This window comes from Corvus moneduloides, chromosome 4, assembly GCF_009650955.1.
Source record: "Corvus moneduloides isolate bCorMon1 chromosome 4, bCorMon1.pri, whole genome shotgun sequence".
Classification (NCBI taxonomy): Eukaryota; Metazoa; Chordata; class Aves; order Passeriformes; family Corvidae; genus Corvus; species Corvus moneduloides.
In genome coordinates this window covers 69,588,536-69,608,291 of record NC_045479.1, presented here as the reverse complement: position 1 = coordinate 69,608,291, position 19,756 = coordinate 69,588,536, and the positions used below count along the sequence as shown (strand labels likewise).

The 19,756-nt window shown below is 39.5% G+C and overlaps 1 protein-coding gene across 1 annotated transcript in view; it reads left to right on the top strand.

The window, feature by feature from the left end:
- The first annotated feature begins 566 nt into the window (after positions 1-566).
- CELF2 (CUGBP Elav-like family member 2) overlaps positions 567-19,756 on the top strand; it is a 550,002-nt gene continuing 530,812 nt past the window's right edge. Inside the window, exon 1 of the mRNA XM_032105245.1 lies at positions 567-857. The gene's annotated coding sequence lies outside the window, so the exon portion shown is untranslated. The remainder of the gene's footprint in view (positions 858-19,756) is intronic.

Genomic DNA, 19,756 nt, shown 5'->3' with positions numbered 1-19,756 from the left:
AAGTGTTGTGCCGGTTGCTCATTATGCCTCTGACTTCTGTTACTTTTTGTTCTCAAAAATGATTTGAAAAAGTTTAGAAGGAAAACTTGAAAGCAGAGCAAAAACAATACTGGCAACTTTTTTGAGTGCCGGAGTTTTATCTGCTTTCTGTTGAAATATTTTCCTGGCTTTCCATTCAAATAAGAATTTCTGTGCAAGGTGTTGTGGGGAGGGTTGACTGCAACCCTGCAAAATGCAACACAGTAAATGTGTGGGTATATTCTCCGTATAACATACTGTTAAAATCAATCTGTTCAGGTTAGTTTCCATTCTGAGGAGAGCTGAGAAATACAACCACCAGTTTCTGTCACGTGCTACATCGCATCAATTAAAAGTAAATTAAATTTCATGCAAAGAACCTAACTTAAAAATCTCAGCAAACAACAACAGAACATTTTCACTAATGATTTGCAGTCATCAGAAGTGGAGAGAGACTCAGACAGCAGACAGCATGGTCCCAGCATGCTTTTTGCCTTTTTTTTTGTTTGCACAGTAGCTGTCAGTTGCAGCCCTGCAGGTAGTAGAACCCAGTGGGAAGAGGGGCGGGACAGAGCGATGCTGACTGAACTGACAGCAAATTTAAATTACTGAGCTTTCTTTTGCTTTTTTTCTTTCTTTGAGTGCCCTTTCTTTTTTTTCTCTCTGTTTTTTTGGTATTTTTCTACTCTGCGACAAACTGAAAAGATTCGAGCACACACTAATTTAACAACCCTGCTTCGTCGTCTTCTTTTTTTTTCCCCCTTCTGCTTCCAGGATAATTAAAAGAGAAACCTGTAAAGGCAACGTTCCTTCAAGCAAGTTGGTGCTGTAACGTGCTGGTAAGATGAATTTAATTTATTTCTTTTCCTTTCCTCATCTTTTCTTTTCCTTTTTTGGAGCTGAAAGCTTTTGTATATCTAACGCAGTCATAAGTGTGGTTCTCCTGCTGTGGAGGGTTAGGATGTAATGAAAAGGTGTAACGGCTTGATATGTGACCTTCTCCTATTACTTAAAATGGGTAATAACAGCTTTCGTGCCTGTCCTCATGATGCTTTTCTCTCTATGAATTGACTATTTGCTCAACAGAAGAGATGCTGTGATTGTCGCACTATGACAATGAGGACTTGATTGTTTTTGGTTACTGTTCCATGCTCCTATCAGAACACATACTTGAGTTGGGGGGTTTGTGTTTGTGATTTTTTTTCCCTCTGAACGTTGCCTGAAGCACTGATACGACAGGGGGGTGGAGATGGGGGTGGAGGAGATGGTCTTGGATATCATCCTGCCTGTTCAGCTGTTTACTAGGTAGGGAAGTGCAGCACTGAAACTTTTTTAAAAAATAAATAAATACTTTTCTGCTTGCATCGAGTGGGGTCAGTGAATCCAGGATTTATTGTTGTCCAGTGCTGGATAAAGTTCTTACTGTCCCTTGCATTTTCCTCTGGAGCAGGGGGGAAGGGACGTTCCACTCCATAGCTTGTCATACCATTGTAGTAGCTAATTGCAAGAAGCTGACAAACTTTGAGATGAAATACCAGGCGTTGCTTTTGTAAAGCATGAGTTTGATGCTATGGATCACCTCTCATGAATACCAGCCTGCCAGATACAATCAGATCTGTATTATACATGTTGTGTTCCTGACTTAAAAGTCCCCTGATTTCCAAGGTCTCCTTTCTAGTCTTTTTCTGATACTAGCACATTATTGTTCTGTTTTTTCAGCAAATGAGATGTGTCTGGTTTTTGCTTTGCATCTATGCTTACAAAATTTATAAGGAGATGTGTTTTTCTCAGGCTTTCTGAATGTAGTTCTGCCAAGTATTAAATGCTACAACACTTAATGAAATCAACAGGAAGGCTGAGCTTGTCCTGTATTTGAGAGGAAAATGCTGAGTACTGAAAGGACTGGATCTTATTATTGCTGACGTATCTTTCCTTTCCCAACTGCAATTAATTCTTGTTGCACTTTAGGCTGGATCCTGTAGCTTTTACTGTAGTATTCAGAATAAACACTATTCTTACACTTAGTTGCTAGTTTGTGGTCATGCTGACGAAAACTTTTTGAACATAGGGTGGGGTTTTTAGAAGAAATTGGATAGAGTTAGAAAACCAGTATGATTTAGTTGTCTATCTCCTTGAAAGCTCTTTTCCTTAATTTTCTTTTAAAGAGGTGTCCTGAAACTAATAATTTGCATATTGATACATCAGACTTTCCAGACTCAAAGGTCTGTTATGCTACGTGAATAATGTGATATCATGAGAGAAGTTGTGCAAGGAGAGTGGAGATGAGGAGCAGTGGGATTGATCACAGAGTCCTTTCTGTGTCCCTGGAGAGGAGGAGAGGACGTGCCAGTGCCATAGAAAATCACATCCTTTCACAGCAACTTTGTTAGGGCAGAGGGTATAGGATGCTGCACTTGCAGAAGTTCATCACTCCCTATTTCCGTCTCAGTTTCAAGCACTGCAATACTTTTCTGGAGGTTTACTTTGCTTGTGCAGAAAATGCTGGTGTCTCATGAAATGAGGTCGTTGGAGCTCCCACATCTTGCTTTTACCCTGAAAACATGCCTTCCCCCACACCAACATCAAGGTCTGCAAGGCCCAGAAAATTAGGCTTTGTCCCTTGTAATCCTAAACTCCCATCCATTTATAAGCAGAGAAGAAAAGGGTTGAACTCAGTGTTCTTGTTATGGAAATAAGTTTTTATTCACCCAGTATCAACTGACAGTTAGAAGCGTATCTGATGTAATATGAATAAACTATAGGCTGTTGTCAGTAAATTATGCATTTATAGTCTCACATTCTTCTAGAAACAGTGCTTTTACAATGCTCAAGTGGCCTAATGGGGTGAAACTACCAATACTCTCATCTGAGCTTCCTAATCACCAAAGTCATGAGAAGTCCATGGTGGTTGGTTCCCACTGTCCATGGTGGGCATCCCAGCTATGGGTGAGGCTGCATGGAGGAGAGCCTGAGTTTAGCCAGGGGACTCTGGTTACAGAGCTGATGTCAAAATTACTGTTATGGGGCAATATGAAAACATAACACAGCTGAGTTCAGATGCTGAGTTTTGTGGCAAGAATTGATTCCTAAATTCTTAAATTACAAAAAAGCTGATATCTGTACATTTAACTAAAAAAACAACCACCCTAACCCAGTCTACCAGTCTACATCCTCTTTGAATTTCATCTTTAAATATACTTATTTTTAATTAATCTGTGCACTTTAAATTGCTGTTGGCTTCTAGCAATACTGTCCTCTATTCAGTGCTTGGAAATTTCTAGTTGAATGCAACTGCTTTCATTATAACAAAAAAATGAAAAACAAGCCAGAAAACTTGCTGTAATTTCCTGTCAGTAACAGAGAAATAAGAAAACACTAGGCTAATAAAAATGATAATCTGAGTTTACAACTGTTAACAAGATTTCTGAATAGAAATGGTGCTATTATGCACAAAGAATTTCTATCATCACTGGAGGAATGTAGTATAAAATTATGAGGTTTATTATTAGGGTTCTGTCAACCAATCAGAAATCAACCCATAATCTTACTTGTGAAATGCCATAAGTTTTGGCATCTTCCCTCCCCTCCTACTAATAAAAAATTAAAGAAATTTTATAATTAGAAACTTCGATAACATAACTATGAATTTCCTTTAGAGAAAAAAGCTGACATAATTCTGCATTTCTTCCACATCTCTAACGTTCCATATAAAGTCACTGCAAGTCTGAGTTGCACGCAGCAGGTAAAATTAAGGTAAATCACAGACTTGCCATGGGCAATAATGATGGGATTTCATCAGTTGCTTTCTCCTGGAAGAAGCCAGATTCCCAGATTTTTCTCAGGACTCTGAACAATTACTAAAGAATATCTCATAGCACCTCCTTCTCTGAACAGGATTCTTTATTAGCATTGCATTTCTGGTCCACTCAATTCAAGTATGATAGAATCTTGGCAAAATTCTTAGATTTTAACCACTGCAGATTATTTCATTTCATTGTAGCAGTGAAAGACTCTTACATTTCTCTTCTAACTGCAAATGATTTATGTCATTGTAAGGGGCTTGCTGTGTTTCCATTTGATTTAACATGTTAGCCATGGTCTTCTTTCAGCAAGAACAACTCTTGCAAGAGCACTATAGAGGGGCTCAGAATGACCCTAAGTCTCTGATCCTCCCCCACTACCTGATTAGTGATATATTGGGCTAACACTTGCCAAAACACACTTCTCCCTCAAGTCTGGCAGCCAGTCACATGTCCATCTCCTTGTGATGTGCACGTGGATCACTGCATGATCCTGTTTAGGATCCTAACCCTGTTTAGGGTACAGAGAACCCTAAAAATAATCTAAAGCCTCCTAATGACTCTCATCACCCCAAAGGTAAGAGAGGTCACAATATTTATCAGATCACCAGATATGAACTGAGAATATAAATAAATATTTTAACTATTAAGGGAAACAAGAAAATATTATAAAGAAGAAAACAAAGTAAAAATGTGGATCCAAATATGCTGCTAGCAAGAATTTCTCTTGCTTCTTTCCAGTCCCATGAGATATTTTTCTCTCTCACAGAAGATGTTAGTAGAGTTCTATAAGCCATGAACACCTGCGACCTTGCACGGCTTTGTTTATGGTACGGTAGAAAAATGTTTTGACAATGGATATTTTAGGATTTTAGCCAATCACCCCAAGGGGTGGCTGATCCTCTGGAAAATTAGACTATGAAGAAAAAAGTCTATAAAAGAGTTGTAAAATAATTAAATAAAGGAATCTTGCTGCACAATGCCTGCCTGCTGGATCTCTCTTCTTCTCCCTACCACAGTGGGACACCGTGATATGAAAAGAGAACTAGATGCCCAGAGAGCTCATTTCTAGACTATAATTATCATCACCCAGAGTCTTCCTTTGGTTGTTTTGCATGTCCCATGGCCTGTGGATACTGATAACTCAATTGCTGCCCTGATGTGCTCTGAGAGCTCTTGAAGCTGCATCTTTCCTACTCACATTGTTAAAGACAAGTATTGTCAATTTCCTTGGGGATGGTAATAACCTAACTTTTGGCAACCCAAAAGTTCTGCATATATATTTTTTTATAATTTGCCTTCTCAGTCTGGAACCTCCAACTGCCTCTGTGTTACCCATAGAGGTGATGGTTCTCTGTCCATGGCATTTGGGCACCAGAGGTGGCATTCATCTCATCCAGATAATGTAGACACCTATATGTGAGTGAGCCACCTTTGGCTCTCCTTACAGTCAGGGAAAACCACCAGGTGCTTTTTAAACATCTGTTTTCTTACAATCCCACGGAAGAACATCATTTTCAAAACTCAGACCATTTAACCTCCTCTCCTGCTCAAATTTTCTCAACTGTTGCCTTGCTTTATTTAGACATCTCTTGTAACTACTTCATGAAGACAGAGGACTTAAAACTCCGTAAAATACCTTGATATTGACTTACCAAGCCTCATATACCTGGCAGTTGGCTTAAAATAAGGCTAATCCTAGTGAAGTTAGGACTGGATTGCACAGGCACACCCATATATCACTGACATAATGTCACTCATATATATCATTAGTCCTCCAGGGCTGCTGGAGGGGAGCTGTTACAAGTGCATTCCAGGCAATGTGTTTAACGTCCAATTAATCTTGTTCCTTGTGGTTAATTTTATTAGGCTGAACTGATCTAGTGAAAGGAGGTGGTGTGATTGGTTTATTTGTTCTACTTAGTAGATCAGTGGCATTTAAAAGTCATGCTGCAATGCTATTAAAAAATCTCAAACTCAGGAAACTCCATGAGTGCAAAGTCTACCTAATTTAGGCACCAGTATTATAATGAGTCGATGCTCCTGATGTAAACTCCCTTATCCAGAGGAAGCTTCATGCATCTGAAAGCTTTCAGATGGATAATTTGGCTTCTTAAATTTTTATAGCTAAAGCCTCAGTAAGAGTGCAAAAAGTGTATTCTGCAGAGCAATCCCCATCTCCCAAAGGTCCCTCACACCTGCATCTCACCCTGCCATCTGTGGAGGGGTTTTTTGTGTCCTCTTGGCACTGTGTTTGGCCCCAGGTAGTTGTTTTCAGGCCCATGTCCATGGTATTTGGCATGAAGGTCTGTGGGTGATGCTGATGGTTCACAGCCCACCTGAACAGAGGGTGGAAGGGGTCTGAGGAAGGCAGCCTCAGAGCAGCCTTGCTTGTTAGGTCTAGAGGAAGTGATACCTAAGAATGAACATAGCCAGCATCACAGTCAGGTTTATATTCAAGGAAAATCTGATTAATTTAAAAGACAAACGTGTCAGCACATAAATATATATTAATATTTATATAAGCACACGCTAATGGCTGTTGGACACATAAAACCCCACTAAACAGGTGAGACATTCAGCAATAGGAACACATTCTGCCATCAGACAAGCATGGTCTCGCTTAGGATTCATTCCTCTCTTCACTTAGGTAACCTTCAGCATCTTAAGGATTAAGTATAGGTTTGGTTTAAGTCAGAGAAACTGGATTTTAGCATTCATCACCATTCACTCAGTTGCTGATCCACTTCTCAGTATGGTGTATTCAGTAAAGGTAGATTGAACTTGATGATCATGGAAGTCCTTTCCAACCTTAATGATTCGACAGTCATCACACATGGTTGACGTAGCTCTATTCTGAACCTGAGCTCTGCAATATTTTGCAGAAATAGTCTTTGTACAGACAAAGGGAGCGGCCAGATTTTGAAGCCAGCAGAAAATGTGTTACCATGCACTCAAACTGCTCGTGAAATAACAGAGCCCTGAACACAGGATTGGATCTCTTACACATTTGCTGTTTCCAGTGATTAATGCATAAACTCTACACCAGCCACTAACACAGTGAGCAATCCAGAAGGCCCGTGGACTGCATTTTGGATAACAAGGGACAGAACTATAGATTAATAGTGGCTCTTAATCAATCTGATGCAGTCAAAGTTTTCCATAGGCACTTCATTAACAAGCAGCTCGCAGCTCTACCAACACCTTTCTTTTTCTGCACCCTAAGTCCCTGAATTATGAAGGATATGTGTATACTAAACGAAGTTTTTGCACTCAAGTGAAGAGCAAAGGCTGCCTATCCAGTCACAAAGTAAGAGAGACCACATTCATAGGACATTAAAGGCTGGGTACTCTTGCTGAACAGGTTTACACATTTAAGCCTTGATCCTGCAAGGACTTACACACATGCTTAACCTTACATACTGCAAATGAAATCCTGGGCCTCTCAAAATCAATGACAAAAGTCCACTGACTTCAAAGGGTCACTCTGTGAACAGCCTTTTTGGTTTCAGTGCAGCCACACAGTGTGCAGAAGCGTGTGAGCTGATCTCCCCAATGCTGCGTGCTTGTGTGAAGCTTTAAGAGATTGAGTGAGCTGCTAAGTGTATCTTTCAGAGCACTTCTGTCTCACTACAAACTATAAGCGTTCAAAGATGTTTTCTTGTTTGATCTGTGATCTTCACGAGTTTGCCCAAACCCTGTGGTAAAACCTGCTGAAGAAGTCTGTGAGCAATCCATAATGCAATTCCCTCCCTGGCTAGTATTTCATTCTCAGCAGTTTGTTTTCTTTACTTTCCAAGAGATCCAATCCCTGGAGTGAGGTGATTATGCTGGAATCATTTTTTTTTTTTTAAAGAAAAAAAAATCTATAGCTCACATGATTTTATCGGAAATCTGGGAAATATCTGCTGAAATGACTTACAGTTCAGAAAAAAAATAGTATATGAATTTTTGCAGGACTCAACTGCTGGGTTTTTATCTGCTTTCTACTGGTAATTGAGATACCTTCTTTCAAAATCTGTCTCAGGATCTCTTGGAGACCAGAAACTGAATCCTGGCTCTGTCTCAGTGTATAAAACTCTGCTCTGGCAGTGGTATCCCTCAGACTTACTGTGGAGTCCTGAGGAGTTTGGTGAAGATTTCAGGAGGATGGAAAGTGTTATTAGCCCCATTTTTTAGCATAGATCCCTTTCCAAAGCAGGTTAAGTCAAAGATCCAATGATGCTGCACAGACTCTCTGGTTCTGGGAGTGGTAAATTAGGCTCCCAACCCTCACAACAGCTGAGGTGCTGGAGCTGGGGGAGTCTTGGGCTGCCCTAAGTAGCACCAAGGTGTCGCAGCTCCAATAACAGAGCTCATACTGGAAAATGCAGATCCTATGAGTGAAGCAGCTGTCCTGGTGTGCAGATGCACCATTGCACCCTGCACGTGCTAGGGACTAGGGAGGTTTTGGCTATCATCTTCCTAAGCCTGCAAAAGCATTTGTGAGGACAATATGTGTACTGTAACAGGGAGCAAGGGTTTGGAAAAGATATTTATAAAGTTTTGCATCCCAGTTATGCTTTAGGATAAGCCTGTGTTAGCATTTGTGGAAACCAAATTACCTCTTCTCACCTAAATTGGTGGCAGTCATTTGAGAAGGAGAGTGGGCTGGGTGAGCTCAGTGAAGCTACTTTTTTCTCTTTCAGCATTTTTTTCTGACACGTTTCATTGCTCTAGCAGAAGAAAAAAATCCCCAGACTTCACTCTTTTTTTTCGCTTTTACTGTAAAGGTATTTTAATTTTATCTTCATTGTGCTCCTGTACTAATGGGCCTTACACATTCCCAGCAAAGTCCTGTGTGAAATTCTTAACCACAGAGATTACAGAAATTTACTGCTTCACTGGCGTGGTCAAGTTGCCACAAAATTGCATTTGTTAATGTAGCTGAGAAAACACATGGCACCTGCCATGCCTGAGTATAAGGATTTTAAATATGGCTTGGAAGAATTTAAGAATGCCTATAAAATGGGGCTCGGCCATGTCAGTTTAGCTTCTGGAAGGAGACAGTGCTATAAAATACTCACCCATAACTGGACACAAGTGACAGCTTTACTTAAGTAGTGTTCACAAATGAGCAAGCAGTGAAAATGTTCTGCCTTTCTCACCCCAGAAGAATGACCATGGCAGATGTTAATACCATTGAGAACAGCTTTATTGTAGCTACAGGTGAGACAAATGGAGGATTTATTAGTCTGGGCATTGAGGGAAGGGGAGGAAGGGTGAAAGTCCAATGTTGTTCCAAAGAAATGCAATGTCCATTCCCAAACACATTGCATGGCACACACAGTGCACTAAAGCAGAGGCTATTCTGTGTTCATGAATTCATGAGCATGCCTGCTTTTTTTGTTTGTTTTTAAGTACCCAATACCCAGAATCACAAATTGAACATTATTCTGCTGTTTATTTCCTCATGTCTTATCCTGTACCCATTTAAGTTGATGGGAAATCTCTAACTTAATTGATAATACGATGTAATCAATGTCTCAAAGTCTGGGAACTCAGTGACCTGTGAAAGTGTAAACAAGTGACAACGCTGTTTCTCTGATGAAAGTCCTGAGATGAGGCTTGGCTCAGCATCTGCTGGATCCTTTCTGTTCATTTTAATGAGCTTACAAATTGTCCCTAACATAATGTGCATTCAATAGAAATCAGCATTGGTTTTTCAGGCACTGATCCAGTAAAGCCTTTAATTATGTGCTTAAGATTATGGTATGGGAATAGTCCCATAGAAGCCTCTGCAACCACAGAAATGTTTTAAGCTCAGCAAGTAAGAAAATGTTTTGTTGCTGGAGCATCATCACATTTTTTTCCAGTCAGTTGCCTCTGCCAAGAAAACTAACAAATACAGTTTCTAGAAATCCGACACCATGAGATGCCATAAATGCAGTGATATTCAGATTTGTACCCTTTTTTTTTTTAGCTGCTTTATATTTCTTTATGCCCTGATATAGCAAAACACTTTACTGCAGTTGTGACATGAATAGGAACACTTACATCTTGAAACTCAAAGCTCCTTCCCCTTTTAGATTCAGGGTAGGCTCACACGTGGTGCTGCTGTCTGTTGTCAGTCCCGTTTCTAGGTAAGATAATGTTTTCAAATTTATAAAAAAGTAAAGCTTCAGGATAAGTAGGAAAATATTCTTCCCTATATTTAAAGTGAGTTCTGGTGGTTTACCCCAAACACTTTGACCAGGTGGTTTTTCAGAAAAGCTGCTTCAATGTAGTTTGAGCTTTTGTGCCATGTGGAGCACGTATTGTTTAACTGCTTCACTTCAGCACATGCCACCTCACTAGAGGGGACTGCATTTCTGCATCCTCTTGTTTTCATGAAACCTCTTGATATTCACCAGGATTTTTTCAGGTAATTCTGTTTACAGCAAACACAGCCTATGGTGTTTCCAAAAGTTTCCTGCTGTCAGAAGCATGAGGGCCAAATTGAAAATATTGGTTTGGGAGAATGTAATCTTTTCAGCACAGGCTCTGGTCAGCGTGGCTGTGTGCAGTTCAAGTGCCCAATAGTAATGATGTCCAGGCATAGGGCCAAACGCTAAAACTGCCCCCAGAGTGAATATACTCACACTCTGTGAGAGAAGCAGTAAAGTATTCTTGTTTTCTGGCCAGCAACACGGCTTCCCAGGAGGATAACTTTTGCCAGGAGTATGAATAAGCTGCATTGAGGCTATGCTTTATGGCAACTGTTGCATCAAGGACTGCTAAGTAACTCATAAATAAGCAGTCCCTGCTGCCCCCCAATTCCAGTATCCAGCTTCAGAAGATACTTATGTAGGTCCAAGCGTAAAGGCTTGCACAGTGGTCTCAGTGGACTCTGAGAAGCGCCAAAGCAGAGGTGGCTACTTTCCATCTCCTGCTCCTTCCACTGGCCATAATTTTTCTGGCAAGCACAAATATACAGAGCCTAGAAGGATTTGGCTTCTATTCTTCAGCTCATATTCATCATGTGGGTTGCTCCAGTGAAGTTATGAAGCCAGGAGGTCTTGTTATGGTAGGATAAAGGCTCCACCACAGCCGAAATCTTTATTGGTAAATTAATTATGAATAAACACAGGAAAAATAGGCACATTTTAATAAACCCAGCAACTATCTTGTTTTGGGCACACAAGTGTGTTTATACCCACAACCAAACTACATAAAAACGTAGGGATTTTTTACATTAGTGCCCATTTTCAGTTTTCTTGGGAAAAACTTCAGTTCCACTCACATAAGCATGCCAGACCTTCTGCTGATATAAATCAGAGTGATCCCTTGAAGTCTGCTGAGCATCTGCCCCAGAATGGCAAATAACAGCCTCTAGAGTCCCACTAATCTTTAAGGATGATAGAAGTTACTGATCCAGCATGTCCAACTTTCTAAAACCACACAGATAAAATAATTTCAGGCAGGAATTCCCACACCAGGGATAACCATATTCTGTAAGGCTGTAATGAATATGAGCATTTAGACATCTATAGTGTTCTATACTGTGCTTTTGTATGAGACATTCCCCAGTTCTAACTGCTGACATCCAGTGATCCAGCTGCTGCTTCTTTGCAGCAGAATTGAAAGTTCTGATTTCAAATAAGCCAATAAAGTGATTTTCTGGAAGGCAATACTCTGTCCTTCTACTCCTTTTCTTCAGATACATTTTTCTTTCCTTTCAGGACATCTCCTAATTTGCTGCACAGATACCTCCTTTTGCAAAAAGATAGAAATATCATCAGCTGATGTGTTTATCGAAGAAAAATCTCTATAATTTAGACAAGGATAATCAACCCATTCTGTATATGAAGACAATCTGAGCACCATAAACCAGAAAAACATTGTCACAGTTTATTTTCTTTATGTTCTCTCTCTTCAGTATAAGAGTATACTTTTGTATACTTTTATGATGTAGCTACTTATCTTCAGTTAAATACAAGAGTGAGCAGACAGAAGCAGTTCTTTTTTTCTGTTATTTCCAATCAGCTCCATACCTCAAATTATTAAAAACCTCTAGCAAGTCTTTCTCATGAAGTGTGATTCACAAATTGTATGAGTTAGTCTTCAAAGGTTTTATTAAAATAAAAATGGAAGTCTATGACCCTTACTAGTGGTTTGTCTTATATAAATGTATTTCTCTGCTTAACTTTCACAAAATACATTAGGACAGAATAAATGACATTGAAGCAGTACAGGAAACACTTCAAAAGGAACTAACTTTCACATGCTGCAAAACTAGTTTGGGGACCATCTTGAAAGATTCTCCATGCCTCCACTTCTTTATGCAGCTTCATTTATTGTCTTAAAATTAATTTTCCAGAGTGAGAGAACTTGTTCTTAGGAAGGTGATAAAACTGTTTGTGAAAGTCCTGGTGATGGTAGTGGTTCATGCTGCTGGTGGTGAATATGTTGTGGAGAAATCTCTAGGGTTCTGTCAGTCTTGGGAATAAAACAGCCAAGGACCACCCTGTAGCCCCACGTGCTGTTGAGCTGGTGCAGTTCCTGTCCATCCACACACACTCTTCCAGCCCCAGGCAGAACTGCCATTATCCAGCCTGTCTATGGTACCTGCTGTCCCCCAGCCCAAAACCTGGAATATTTTGGGAAGTGTCATTTGGCACAACCCAAAGCTCTGCAAGGGAGCAGGCTATTGACTAAATGTCTATGAATGGTCAGGCAATGGTACTTAAGCCATGTCCCTCATCTGGATCTTTATATTAGTGTAGACATAACTAGTAGAAACACAGATCAAAGGGCAAGTCCTCCCCAGAGTACTCACAGACTCTGATTTGAACTTGAGCCAGGTGCAGTTTCAGATATTACCAACCCTGTTAGAGGGGACCTGAAAAGAAGAGATGGGAAGGAATAATTGCTGGCAGGTAATCTGTGTCTGTACAGATTAAGTAAGATGTTTTCAAATATAAAAGTATATCCTAACCCGTGTAATAAAAACTCAGCGTGTTGATATAGCTAGAGAGTATCCCTGAACCAGGAAGTTTTGGAAGATAGGAAATTACTATAAGCTTGGTTTGCTCTTACAAACTGCTCTAGGCACCCACTAAGTTCTGCTGATGGACACAGGACAGTGATTTGGACAAACACCTCATCCAACCTGGTGCAGAATCCTCCTGCTACCTGAAAGAATGTGGGCACAGGCAAAAATTATGCCTTCCTTAGAGGAAAGAAGGCTGACTGCTGGTACAGAGCTGTTGAGAATGGATAAGGGCTGCTGGAGTGGAGCTGGCTTTCAGACCAAGCACGTCCATCCAAATAAACACTCCAGGTACTCATTGATATGCCCTTGTCCAGGAGCAAATTGGATTCTGAACAAGCATCCAAAGATATAAAAGTGTAAATATACTGATGCTGTCCTTTTAGAAGAGTCATCTGCATACATTCACCAGAGAAAGAGGGGGTGAGGGACTGGGGGTTGTGTTATTCTACTCACTTAAAACGTTAGTTTTGATAATTTTTCTAAATTAGTCTTGATATTTCACTGCTTCCTGAATTTCACAACATTATTGTTAACGAATAAACAGGTCTTTCTTAGTTGTCTCTGAAACAATAATGGCAAAGGCTTTGTTGCATATGCAGGAACTCCAAATTAGGTGAAATTGCTTCTGGAATAGAGTAGTGAAATCATGCAGACACATTTACTGATAATGATACTTCTTTTGGTGTGCGTTGTGCAAGCAGCTACGGCAGGATATGTTCCAAGCCTGGTTTTATTAAATGAACAATACAGACCACCAGTAATTGTTATGCATGGGGAAAATAAAAGCATAAAATATGCATATGCTATGATATGATATGATATGATGATGTGAAAATGCACATACAGGAGCACATCAATGTGGTTTCCTTCTGCAGGTTTTTGGCAGCCTTTCCAAACTGTCTGGTTTAGAATTAGCAGGGTCAGAGGAGATGTCCCAAAATTTAGTATAATTTGGATTTATCAGTACCAATCTCCTCTGGGGAGAGGTGAGTTCTCTTTTCACAGGATAAATAAGTCTTCTCAGAATATTTCCCCAGACAGATTCTCTTCTGCACATTTCCTTGCCAACTGGAACCTTTTGATCTCAACATCCTCAGTGCCAAATTCTTTAATGGTGTAAATGAGTGAAACTCCACCTAAGGCAGTGGAGCAGATCCCATTTGCACCTGCAGAGAACTTGGCTTTGATTCTGTAGCCAAGGAGAGATTAAAACCATTGGTTCTAGTAGATTTGTTAGCCTGTAAAAATGCTCCTCATCTCCGGTTGCAGATAGCTCTGTTATCCAGTCCAAATGTGAGAAGGAAAAGCAGCAGAAAATGCTTTTGAGGGTGTGAATCCTGGAAAGGAGGGTGATACACTGGAGGGTTTAACAGGATTTTGTGATCTCTGTCATATGATCGAGGATACATTAGCATCATTTTGATTCTGGTCTCTTCACTTGCTCCCTGTGCAGTTTTTTTCCAGATCTCCTAATGTGAACCACTTATTCCAGATTGCTCTTTGAAGAAGGCATCCATTGATACATCAGAGATTAAATGAGTCAATCATGATGGATTATGGTTCATGGCTTTATGTACCACAGAAAATTATGCATTTTACACTACCTTGTAAAATAACCATTTATCTAAGTAAACATATTGACTTCTTTTGGGTTCATATGAAAACTATCCTGGGCTGTGAATCTTAATTTAGCAAGCTCTTGACAGGCAGGAAAAAAGACAGCTAACAATGATGGAGAAGAATCAGTTACTTAAATGTCAATAAAGGGAAGTTTAAAAATGAGCTCTAAGTAACAGATCAATTTTTTCCAGTGTCCAGTCAGAGACACAGACTTGGCAACTTCCACCACCTTTTCCACCCTCTCCAAAAAAAGCCACAAGCCTTTGAATTTGCGGCAGTTGGTGCAGTTGTATGCTGCTATGATGTCAATTCCAACATGGCAACAGCACATGCTGGACAAAGAAATGAGGCCAAATGGTTAGAACAAAGGGAAATGGCTGAGTATAATTTGCCAGAGATTCTACCTCTTATGTTTCTACACCTACTGTGGGTACCAAAGTAAGGTATCTCTTTTCCAAGCACCACAGTTTGCACAGCTGTAATAAGGAAATTATTCTTCTGATGCAGATTCTCCCTAGGGCCTTTCCATGTGGGTCACAGTAACATTTGAACCTCTGACATTGGTAAAATTGGATCAGCATTAGTGTGCACCGATTCTTCTTCTGAGTTAAAAGTATCAGAAGACATAAGAGCTGTGAAAGAATGCAGTTTAAGAATGGAGGTAAAATGACCTCATCCCAGGTCCTTTGGGAAGCTCTGTCTGCCTAGTGGAACAGGAATACAGGACAGCACTTGCTCAGCTTTCAAAAAACAACAGGTTAAATTTTCAAACAGGTTAAATTTTCTAGTATCTGACCATTTCTGCTTGTTATCTCAGATTGCATTTAATTGGTGCACCTGCCTAATTTTTGCCCTCTCCACATCCTTTTCCTGACAAGTATTTATACCCCTCTCACTCACAAAAGAGTCCAAGGTGCTGAGTGCATCCTTGACTTCAGCCAGCTTTGGATCAGACCTGTAATCACTGCCAGCTTCTGACTTGCTGGCTCTAAGTATTTAGGATGAATCATCTCAGAGACAAAGCAGAATATCAGAGACAAGTATTATCTTATATATTCCTGCTTCCCCAAAGGTTTAGTCTCCAAAAAAATCCATTGTCCTATACGTAATATAAAATAATTCACCATGGAGCAAAACATTGTATCATGATACAGATCTGGGCAGTGATTGAAATAATAACAGACTGTTTAATTGCTAAATTACAGTAGTGATATTATGAAATAACATATTATATCTGCATTTATAATAAATTAATCCATCATGATTAAAGGTCTCTCAATGAATACCAAATGAATTAATACATGATTGGCCTTTATAAGTATAAGCCTTTAAAATTATGCCGTTTTCTGCAAGCAGCTAGCAGCCTGCAGAATAAAGTGGCAATGAGAAAATCTGTCACGGGAAAACTTTTCTGCATTTCACGCAGAACACCTTTTCTTTCAGAACATTTTTTCATGGAACTCGTTACCAATTATGACAGATAGCTTTTTAACAGGAGAAAATATGCCCATAATCGCACAATGTTTGGGGGAGAGGGGAAAATTACCACAATATGACTAATTTTATGAAAGACATCTGTCATTTTCTACTGTTGTAATACAAGCTGTTTAGTAAGTAAATTTAATTAACCAGATTTCTCATTTTAAAAAGGGGAAAAGAAGGCTTTTACAGCATGCCAGGAGCATATCCCTTGAATATAGTTTGTTTAATGCACCCAATTAGACTGAATCATCAAATTTTCTGAACCTTAAATATCTCAAATTAATTTTTTCCACATTGTTTTTCTATGTACCCTTTTGCAGCCATTTTTGCTGTGCAGTGGATGTTGTTTATTGTTGATATTCCTTTTTTAGAGTTTCTGCTTAAAGCCAGGACTTCTTGCTGCTTGGTGTTACACATAAAGAAAGAAATTTCTACCTAAACAGGTCCCATTGAAAAAGAGCAACATACAAAGAGCGAGAAGTGAGAAAGGCAGGGAGAGTAGGTATATCTGTCCCAGGTCATAAATAATTCAGTGAAACATCTGAGTCTTGGTCTGGTGTCATCTCAAACACCAGACCACACTATGCTTTTGGCTTATAAAAGGATATAATTGTGAGTCAATGGCAAGCTGCTGCTTAGGAATGTGAAATTCCCTCTGTTACTCAAATAATTGCAGACCTGAAAGGCTGGTCCTTTTTTTTAAAGAGACTAGGGATCATTTTTGCAAAGTATCAATTGCACATCCTTTAGAAAACTTGTAGCTTAAAGAAAAAAGCTCTATAAAGGGGGTTTTTTTTAGTAATATGTGGAAGTTTACGTTATAACATTGTTCCCCATAAAAAGCTGCCAGCATTTATGCAGATCTTTCCCATGGCCAGAAGAAAAAACAACTAAACAAGTCAAAATTTATTTTATTGATGTCAGTGGCAATCTGGGGTAGTTTCACTGACTTCATTTTAAGCTACTTAAGATTAAAACCTGACTAGAAATCTCAAATTAACTTCAGGTAAAACAAATATTCAAATAATACTAAATGAACTGACTTAATATAACATGTTTTCCATTTGCTTAAGCTATTCTTAAGAATACTTAGGTTAGTAGAAGCTCACCTCCTAAACAAAACCTCTTGGTGAATTTCTGATGCTAGTGCACCTTCTGAATTCTGTTCCTAAATACAGCACCATCCAAAATTTAATATCTTCTCCTTTCGTACACAAGGGACAACTTCATCCCTATTCAGTGAAAAAAAGCAATCAATGCAAAAAATACCCACTGCCTGGGAGTGTGTTAAACTGTACAGAATTTCACTGAAGAATGAAAGCGTCCGCTTTTTTTCTTTTCTGTTTTTTTATTTTTAATTTGATGTCATTTAGAAACATTTACATAGGTTATGTATGGAGAGCACAACATTAATTTTGGCAAGTTTTTGTTACCCTAACAGATTTAGGAAGTTAATTGTACATAATATATGTCTGGTATTTAGAGAGCATCATTCACTTAATAGCATGAATAGAGTTACTAAATGTGGGGAATAAGTCAGTCCAGGAGATAATAGATTGCTTACTGGGGTGGAATAATCATGTAGAGAAGTGGATAGGGAAACTGAAGGACATTGGTTATCCTCATGTACATGCACACATTGTAAATCTGCCAGAATATCTGCAAGCTTAAACACTGCATCCAGTCCTTTAGGCCAGGGTTTTCCTCCAGCTTGGAGGACGAGTTGATAACTCCAGTAAATGCCCTCTCTCTTGCACAGGGCCTTTGAATGAGTTCAGGTGGAGAAAGGTGATAAAGTTAGTAGAAAAGTACCAGTCTGAGAGTTGAAATGTGAATTTAAATATCTCTTTCTTTCCCTTTTTTTTTTTTTTTTTTGGTCACAGACTGACTCTGCCCCATTTATCAAGGCTGTATTCAGGCAACCTGAAGTCCTGAAGTGCCCATGTGTGGTCAGGGGAGAAACTTGGTTTTAATGATGCCCCATGTAAGGACTGGTTATAGCAACCAGATGAAAATATAGATCCAAAGACCTGTTTATAACCCAAGCCACTTGAATACAGCTTTTCGATTGTCTTTGCTTTAATTGCCTTTCTAAATGTCTAGGACAGATTAGCGCAAACACAGCTTAGTATTAGAGGACATATGGTTATCTATATTCATATCTGTGCCATACAGAGACAAGAAGTATATGGTTCAGCATGTGAAGCATGCAGACATGAAACAAACCCGCCCCTGAGGGGTCAGCAGCAGAAAAGGTGTTAGAAGCTCAAGGGAATTTTATCTGAGCACAGGCAACACGATCAAGCACTGAGACAGAACAGCTTTTAAGTGAACACAGGCAATCCTCAATTAATGGAGACATATCTACTCAGTATTACAGTACAGCCAACCTGCATCCTTGGCTTATTAATTTCTCCCACTAGTACAAGTAGGTTGACGTCTTCTAAATTAAAAACAGTTCCGCCTTAGGAAGAATTGCCAAAGAATTTGTACATTAGAAGTCTCAGGAGATGAAACTCTTGCACGCCGCCTTCGCTGGGGAAGAGTACAAGCTTATCCTTCAGGAAGTGTCATCTGCCAGTTATGACAGCTACACATTTGTATTCATCTATGAATTCATCATTTACAACTGTGGCTATTTAACACAACAATTCCCTGGAAAATCTTTGGACTCTGTGTTTGCATAATAAGAAAAAACTTTCAAGAGCAGCTCATCTCCTTCCACCTTTTCTACTATTCCTGTTTTGTACCCAATGAATTTTACACAAGAATAATTTAGGACAGCATTTGGAAGGGTTGTTCTAGTCTCTGTGCACGTAGGAGGCTTGTGAATCTCTTGCAATCTTGCTACAGGGGACAACATTTCTAACAGGGTGTATTCAGGAGAGTTGATTTTGTTATTCTGTGGAGTGAAAGTGTAGTCTGTCACCTGGGCAGATACGACTGCTAACTGGAACAGGGCTCCAGGTACTGAAGCTCTGTTTCTGATTCAACTAGAGATGTTCTGAGTGACCCTAAATAAATCACTTCATCTAGCTGGTTCTTTATCTTTGTATAACATCAAAATGCAGCTATGATTTCTTCTTCTCCCAGGCACGCTGTGGGAACGCAGCGATGAGGTGTTTAGCGTCTGCTGTTTAGAGCTGTGTCTCCTCTCCTCTGTATTAGGGCTATAATTGCAATGCTGCCTGAAGTTGAAGCACCAGAGTCCACCTGGGCTGTCAGCTCTTCTGCTCATGAGACCTTTCCATTTGACAGCTGAGGTGGTGGTGGCCATCTGTGACATTAACTCATGGACTATTTTAGAGCAAGAGATTGAAAATGAAAGAACAGTGTATCTATCCCTCCCAAGAAAAAAAGGAGACAACAAAGTATACAACTTACCAGTGAGAGAGAAGCAAAAACCAAACTCATTAATTTTGCACAATTTCAGTTGATTTCCACACTGTATTTAAATATCTGTACTCTCAGATCACGAGTTGATCCAAAAAGGATATTTCCATGAGTCTAATTTTTTTTTCCTTTCTTGGTCTCTTTGTTCATTAGTGATGATGAGGCATTGCCAGAGGAGAAGAGGATATCCATTGGGAGAGGTGTAGGTATTATTTAAGTAGAGTATTGACCTCTGGGAAGTACAGGGAAACAAATGAAAGAGACTTGTTGGTGGACTTGTGTCTCAGAGAAGGTGAAGCAACATGCTGCTTTGTGCATATGTAATAAAGGGAGATTTATGGGGAGCAGGTTAAAAGAATAGACCACATTAATCTTCTGCTCCAAACTCTTCTCATTAATCTCCCAATAACAAACTGTAATGGTCAAAAAA